Consider the following 8,175-nt stretch of genomic DNA (forward strand, 5'->3'; position numbering starts at 1 on the left):
TCCTGTGCCTCGTGTCCACCTGTCCAGGGATCTTCTTCTATTCTCTCCTAAAAATACATTTTTAAAAATTTATTGGTTTTTTAAAGTTTATTTATTTATTGACTGAGAGAGAGAGAGAGAGAGACAGAGAGAGCGCACACATGCACAAGTGGGGAAGGGGCAGAGAGAGAGGGAGAGAGAGAGAATCCCAAGCAGGATTGTCATGGGGCTCAAACTCCCAAACCGTGAAATCACGACCTGAGCCAAACTCAAGAGTGAGCCACTCTTCCATTACTGAGCCACTCAGGTGCCCCAAGTTTATTTAGTTTGAGAGAGAGAGAGAGAGAGAGAGAGAGAGAGAGAGAGAGAGAGAGAGAGAGAGAAGGGAAGCAGGAGAGGGGCAGAGAGAGAGGGAGACAGAGAATCCCAAGCAGACTCCCTGCTGTCAGCGCGGAGCCTGGTAGGGGGGTTCAAAACCACGAACTGTGAGATCATGACCTGAGCTGAAATCAAGGGTCAGGATCAACTGACTGAGCCACCCAGGTGCCTCAAAATAAATTTCTGATCTGCCAGGGTTTAGGTTGCAGCATGAGGGGACGGGGTGGAGAGTGTAGGGAGGGGATCTAGAAGTCTGTGTTTTGATTTTTTAAGATGCTTTTTAAACCCTCTTCTACCAATCTTCCTAAAGAAACCCTCCCAACCTCACTTTTATGCCCCTTTCTAGAGGTAGCACTGATTTCTGAGCCTTTTTTTAAGGTTATTTATTTAAAAAAATTTTTTTAACATTTTTATTTGTTTTGAGAGAAAGAGAGAGAGAGAGAGAGAGAGAGAGAGAGAGAGACACACACACACACACACACACACACACAGGGTGTGAGCGGGGGAGGGGCAGAGAGAGAGAGAGAGAGGGAGACAGAATCCAAAGCAGGCTCCGGGCTCTGACCTGTCAGCATAGAGCCCGATGCAGGGCTCAAACCCATGAACCATGGGATCATGACCTGAGCCGAGGTTGGATGCTTAACTGCCAGAGCCACCCAAGCACGCCCACTTTTTTTTTTTTTTTTAAGTAGGTTCTATACCCAGTGTGGAGCCCAGCATAAAGCTTGAACTCACAACCCAGGGATCAAGACCTGAGCTGAGATCAAGGGTTGGATGCTTAACTGACTGAACCAGCTCTGCTGGCTTTTGGGATTTTTGTCCTTTGCAGAGCTTGAATATTCCCAGGAGAATTCTCTGCACTGTATTCATATAACCGAAGTGTTTTTTCCTATAAAATCACTTTAAGGTCACGTTCAATATATATATTTTAAAATACAGATGTTTCCCTCTGCCTTCTGTAGAGCCATTTAATGGCTGCTTTTGTGGCTTCTCAAGGGTCAGGCTCTGTCTACTTGGTCAAGCTCCTCAAGGGATTTCCCTAAACCCAGACTAACTTAATAGTTAGATAAGAAAACTTCCCACCCAGCTCCGAGTGCTAGGTTTATTGTCCTGACTTGCTGCTGTGGGTGGGTGAAATGTTGGCATTTCCTGGGCATTTTGATTATTTGTGAGTGCAGATTATTTGATGCCAGGACTTTCTAGAAGAGTCTAGAAGAGTCTAGAAGAGAAGATCTGTGATGCTGAGAGAATCATCAAACTGAGGCCCAAGGAGAGCCTATAGCAAGCAGTGGAGGCAGTGCTCAAGCCCTGGCCTGGGATGCACCCTGGTCCTGGTGGACCCTTGCTGGGTGTACTTTGGGTCATTCCCTTCCCCTCCCTGAGCCTCACTTCCCATATGGGAAATGGGAGTAACAGCACTAACCCCTTACAAGGCTACCGTGAGAGATAAGTGCCAAAATGCTTCTTCTTCTTCTTTTTTTTTAATTTTTTAAATGTTTGTTTATTTTTGAAGGAGAGAAAGAGTGTGAGCAGGAGAGGGCAGAGAGAGAGAGAGAGAGAGAGGAGTACACAGAATTCAAAGCAGGCTCCAGGCTCTGAGCTGTCAGCACAGAGCCTGACATGGGACTCGAACTCATGAGCCGTGAGATCATGACCTGAGCTGAAGTCAGATGCCCAACTGACTGAGCCATCCAGGTGCCCCGATGACGAAATGCTTCTACTATGCTCTTCCTAATGCTTGGCAAATAGTAAGGGAAAGCTGCACCAAAAAAATCTTCACCAGTTACATTTTATCACTTCCTACAATTTTCTGTTCTGTGTTTCACAAATCATTGTGTGTGCGTATGTGTGTACGTGTGTGTTTCCTATGGGAAAGACAGGCTTCTATAGTAAATCAAATCAGTAACAAGAGAATATTTAATTTTTGCTTGGAGTAGCAGAAAGCACCAGAGAAACCTGTCATTTTTTGGTGGAGAACAAAGTATATGTCCACACAAAAACTTGTACATGAATGTTCACAGCTGCCTTATTCATAGTAGCCCCCAACTGTAAGCTTCCCAAATAGGCATAAGCCGGTGAAAGAAAAAGAAATTGCGTTATACTCACCAGAGAAAAAGAACTACAGATACATGTATTCACAGGAATGAATCTCACAAATAGGCCACGTGAAAGAAGCCAGATACAAAAGTGAATATTATATGAAGAGGTCATATAAAACTCTAGAAAAGAGAAAGGAATCTATAAGAAGTAGATCAATGGTAGACCGATGAGGACAATGAGGTGGGGAGAAGGGCTGGACCAAAAAGGGGAGTAAAGACATACTTGCCAACATTAGTTTCATTTTGCACTTAAAGTGGGTATATTTTATTAAAAAGGGAAGATAATGGGACACAGACAAAGCAATAATAAAGCAAAACAGGCAACAAATGGTTAAATTTACTCATATGTTAAATTTAAGCTGACCAGCAGCTTACATACACAGTTAAACTGTGCTCTTTGTTCACTGGGTTGTAAATTTACTTTCTCATCATCCCAGATGGAGACATTTTACAGTTTAAGATCTGGATAAACAAAATCCTTTAAGGTCCGTGTACCTTGTGCCTAACAGTTTCTTTTTAACTGAAGTGAATTGCTTTCTTGAGGGTGGGTTTATACCTGGCATTATATTTTTCCCTTTCAAAGGCAAGGAGTGTTTCTATTCTGTTTTTGTGGGTCTCTATCCTTAGGGCAGGGTAAGCTGCTTTAGGTTTTTGGCCAGGGCAGTGACATGGTTAGATATACCTGGAAAGAACAACCCTAAACTGCCCTGTGGAGGATGGATGACAGGCAGGTCGGGAAGAATCAGGAAGGCTGGTTAAGAGACTGGGGCAGTTTGTGAAATGGTACGCTTAAAATGTATGCATTTTTCTATATGTAAATTTTACTTCAGTTCTTAAAAATGAGAACAAAAGACAGAGTTGTCCACATGATGTCCAGAGTCCTGAGAAGGGGGCTACAGGCCAGGATGGGAGCAGTGGACAGTGTAGGGACTTGAGTAGGGTTCTAAGTGTAGAATTGACAGGGTTTGAGGAGAAGCCAGGAAACCCAGGAGACCTGGGGGGAGGAAATTGAGTCCTTGAGCACTAAAGATGAGCCTTTGGAGTGGTCGGGGGCCCTGGCGGGGTAAATAAACTTACCCTGCGGCTCTGGGATTCTGTTAGGATGGGAAGCCGAGAAAAGGCCTTGACCCCATCCTCCAGTGTCATGGCTCATGGCTCAGTCTCCTTGGACAAGTTAGGGAAGGCACAGAGTGACCTTGGGGGAGGAAGTAGCCATCCCTTCATGACCCCTCCTTCATACAGTCTCCTTTTGGATTTGTCTCTTCTCTCAAGTCCATCAAAGGGTGGGGGATTAGTAACCAAGTGACAAGGGTCTGACCCACCTGGGTGTGAATTCTGGTTCTGAAGTTCTGTAACAGTGTGACCCAGGGCAGTTTGCTTAACCTTTTCAGCCTCAATTTCCTCACTTGTAAAATGGGGATAATAATAACCTATTTGCCCCCCTTTCCCCTTTGTAATTTGTTCCTGTTGCCATGTAATGTGCCTGTGTTGTCCACGGGAGGAGGTGCTGCAAAGTGTGGCTCCTGGTCACCCCACGCTAAAGAAGCTCCTGAGGGTTCAGTGGGCCTGGGGCCACCACCAGCCCCATGCACATCTTAGTAAGGGAGGCACTTGGCAGGTTTACAGGCAGCTGACATCCCAGGAAGCAGATTGGGCTGGGAGTTGAATTCTCTGTCCCGAATTCTCTGGATGACCTTGGGCGACCCCTGGTGGGATGTGTGACAACACACAACATCCAGCAAGAATGGGTTTTGCAGCTTTGTGCCAGATTTTGCTGATCTGTTTACTTTTGCATAGGTACCAGGTAGCAGTTCCTTCAGTACGTTTTTGCATTATGGCTTGCTTTTATTCACTTGGATGCAGTCCTTGTATTCCCTTTTGCACCATTGTACGTATGGAATAGTGTATTTTGTTACTTACAATGTATCACTATTCATTGATGGCATTTTTTCTTAGTTTTGGGGATTTAAAAATTTTATTTTTTATTTTATTAAAAAAATTTGGGGGCCGGGGGCACCTGGGTGGCTCTGTCAGTTAAGCCTCTGACTTTGGCTCAGGGTTGCTGACAGTTCAGAGCCTGGAGCCTGCCTCTGTGTCTCCCTCTTTCTCTGCCTTTTCCCCACTAGTGCGCTCGCTCTCTCTCTCTCTCTCTCTCTCTCTCTCTCAAAAGTAAATAAACGCTAAAAAAAAACTGTATAGTAAAAAAAATTTTTTTTAACGTTTATTTTTGAGAGAGCAAGACAGAGACAGAGCACAAGCTGGGGCTGGGGAGGGGCAGAGGGACAGGGAGACAGAATCTAAAAGCAAATTCCAGGGCCTGAGCTGTCAGCACAGAGCCCAACATGGGGCTTGAACCCATAAACCATGAGATGATGACCTAAGCTGAAGTTGGACACTTAACTGACTGAGCCACCCAGGTGCTCTGGGATTTTAAAAACATGTTTATTTCTTAATTTTTAGAAGAGAGTGTGAGTGGGGGAGAGGCAGAGAGAGAGGGAGACAGAGGATCTGAAGCAGACTCCACGCTGACAGCAGGGAGCCCGACATGGGGCTCGAACTCATGAACTATGAGCTCTTGACCTGAGCTGAAGTCAGATGCTTAACTGCCTGAGCCACCCAGGTGCCCCGGCTTTTGGAATTTCTGTCCTTTGCAGAGCTTCAGTATTGCCAAGAGAATATTCTGAACTGTATTCGTATAACCAGTGTTTTTTCCTATAAAACCACTTTAAAGTCACATTCAATATATGTATTTTAAAATTCATTTTGTGTAATAACTTTAAAAAAATAGAGCTTTCTATGTACCAGGTACTGTCCTATGTACTTTATAAACTTATTTAATCCTTGTAACAACTCTTTGACGTGCAAGTTATTATCTCCATTTTATAGCTGAGAAATTGAGCCTCAGAAAGATTCAATAACATGCTCGAGTTCATACAGCTAATAAATGGCAGAACCAGGATTGCAACCTAATTTTGTTCTCCTGACTACTCTATTGTGTTACCTCTGACCTCAAAATGGTTTTCCCAGAACCTTTCCAAGTAAAGTCAGGATGCATCGTATGTACTTGTGTATCTTACGAGCCAATAAACAGGTTACGTTCAGCTGTTAGCACCATAACTTAACCTCCGGTCTTACCTTTGGTTCCTATTCAGGATGATCTCGGTCCCCCAGAGCCTCATTTGTAAAAGGGAGGGGGGCATGGGGGAAGAATTATATGCATTGTTTTAATGTTTGATTTCTATACATTTGTTTCCTCAGATTTATTTTGATACATAAATAAGGTTCTAGCATGACCCCCCACCCCCCTACCCCCAATCCGCTCTACAGGATTTTGTACACAGTAGGCCTTCTGTAAGTGTTCTGGGGATGAAGATAAGACCAAGTTCCAGGGAAAGTCTATCTTAACCCTTCTGGGAAGTTAATTTCTAGCCAGGGGAGAGATGCTGGTAATTTCTACAAGTTAATAGAGTTAGGTCCCATGTTAGGTGATTATGTAAAGTAACTGCCAGCTTCACAATGACCGATGAGGCTGGTTCTGTTTTCATTTATTTGGCAGATGTGGTGGAAACGGAGACCAGTGGTCTGCCCAAGCAGCTTGGTGGCTGTATGTGAGGGTGAGGCAGGGGTGTGGTGAGTGGGAAGGTCATCTGGGTGATATCCCTTTTGGTTGCCTCTGGTTACTGCTGCCTTCTGTGTTAGCTCTGCAGAAAGGATTGTTCAGCCTGGGTGCCCAAGAGCCAGCCAGATGCTCTCAAGGGCTCCGTGGGCCTGGGTTGCTGGCACCTGAAGGTGGGATCCTAACATCTTAGAATTGGAGGGACTTTAGGGGGTCTCAAGAGGCAGCTGGCATCAGGAAAGCAGACTGAGCTGGACATTCTAAGTATTCTGTCTGAATCAGCTGAGTGACCTTGTGCTTGCCACTGCTCTTCTCTGGTCCACAGCTGGGATACTGAAGACCCCGTTAGCTGTCATGTTCTGTGATAGAAGTCCAGCCTTTCCATTTTATGCGTGAGGACACTGAGGCACAGAGATGGACTGGGATTTTCCCATATGATTTTACAGCCAGAGGAATTCTTAAAAAGATCCCTTTCTTGGTCAGTGGCATAGAAAGTGCAGGGGCCCTCGCATCAGATTGCCTGGTGCATTGCAATTGCTCATTAAGTATAGGTTATTATTTTATTGAACAACATCCTATAATAGTGATTGAGTGTGGGTCTTTCTCTAACTAGTTATATGACCTTGCCCCAAATAGGTAATTTAACCTTTTCCTGTCTCAGTTTCCTTAGGGTGTGAATTGGGTTAATAACAACCTCTCTTTTGGGGGAAGTTGTATAGAATAAAACGCGATTATCCATGTATAACACAGGGCTTGGCACATAGCCCATAGTAAGTGCTCTGTAAACACTTGTCCCTGCCTGAAACCTTCAGGTGGTTCCCACAGCATTTTAGAGTCCTGTCCAGACTCCCCAGGGTCTACAGGGCTCTCAAGGCATCACTTGGCCCCTGCCTACTTCTTATCTCCCACCAGTCTCAGTGTCACTCACTCCACCTCGTGCCATGTTCGTGTCCACTTAGTGGGTTTTGTTTGTTTTTTCACCCTTGCTATTTCCCCTGATTTCAGCTTAAGCGTCACCTCCTCAGGAAGGCTGTCCCTGATCACTCAGGACTGGTCTCCTGCCCCTCTTACCCATGTTAAGTTTCCTACATCCCACTTACTTGAGTTTGTAATGACTGTTTTTGTTGTTATTGTCTCCCTTGGCCCGTGGTGCCCTGCTTTCTGCACCGTAGAGTTGCCCAGCACCTGGCACTTCCTGTACCAGGCTTGGAATAGATGCTTGTTGGTGTCCGGCACCCAGTCTCCTGTTGATCTCCTAGTGCCCACTCCTGTGCCCCTCCCCTACTATATAAATCCAGTCTAAAATGTTTTCTTTGGATCCTTGAATAATGTATGAACAGTCCCTTGAACAATCCTATGCTGGTTTTAAAACCCCTTGCATGGTTTAATATTTCATGTAAGGGGTGCCTGGCTGGCTCTGTCGATGGAGCGTGTGACTGTTGATCTCGAGGTTGTGAGTTCGAGCCCCACATTGGATGTCGAGATTACTTTAAAAAAAAGTCTATACTGTATGTTAACTAACTTGAAAATAAATTAGTAAAAATAAATAAATAAAATTGTGGGGTGCCCGGATCGCTCAGTCAGTTGAGCATCTGACTTTGGCTCAGGTCATGATCTCACAGCTTACGAGTTCACGCCCTGCATCAGGCTTTGTGCTGATAGCACGGAGCCCACTTTGGATCCTCTGTCCCCCTCTCTCTACTCCTCCCCTGCTCACGCTGTCTCTCAAAAATACATAAAACATTAAAACAATTTTTTTTAATTTTCGGATTTTTTTCTTCGTATTACAAAGCTGTAATCATCAAGACAGAATGGTACTGGCATAAAAACAGACACTCAGATCAATAGAAAAGAATAGAGAACCCAGAAATGGACACACAAACATATGGACAACTAATCTTTGACAAAGCAGGAAAGAATATCCAATGGAATAAAGACAGTCTCTTTAGCAAGTAGTGCTGGGAAAACTAGACAGCGACATGTAGAAAAATGAACCTGGACCACTAAATAAACTCAAAAGGGATGAAAGATCTAAACATAAGACAGGAAGCCATCAAAATCCTAGAGGAGAAAGCAGGCAAAAACCTCTTTGATCTTGGCCAC

The sequence above is a fragment of the Felis catus genome, chromosome A3, assembly GCF_018350175.1.
Source record: "Felis catus isolate Fca126 chromosome A3, F.catus_Fca126_mat1.0, whole genome shotgun sequence".
Classification (NCBI taxonomy): domain Eukaryota; kingdom Metazoa; phylum Chordata; class Mammalia; order Carnivora; family Felidae; genus Felis; species Felis catus.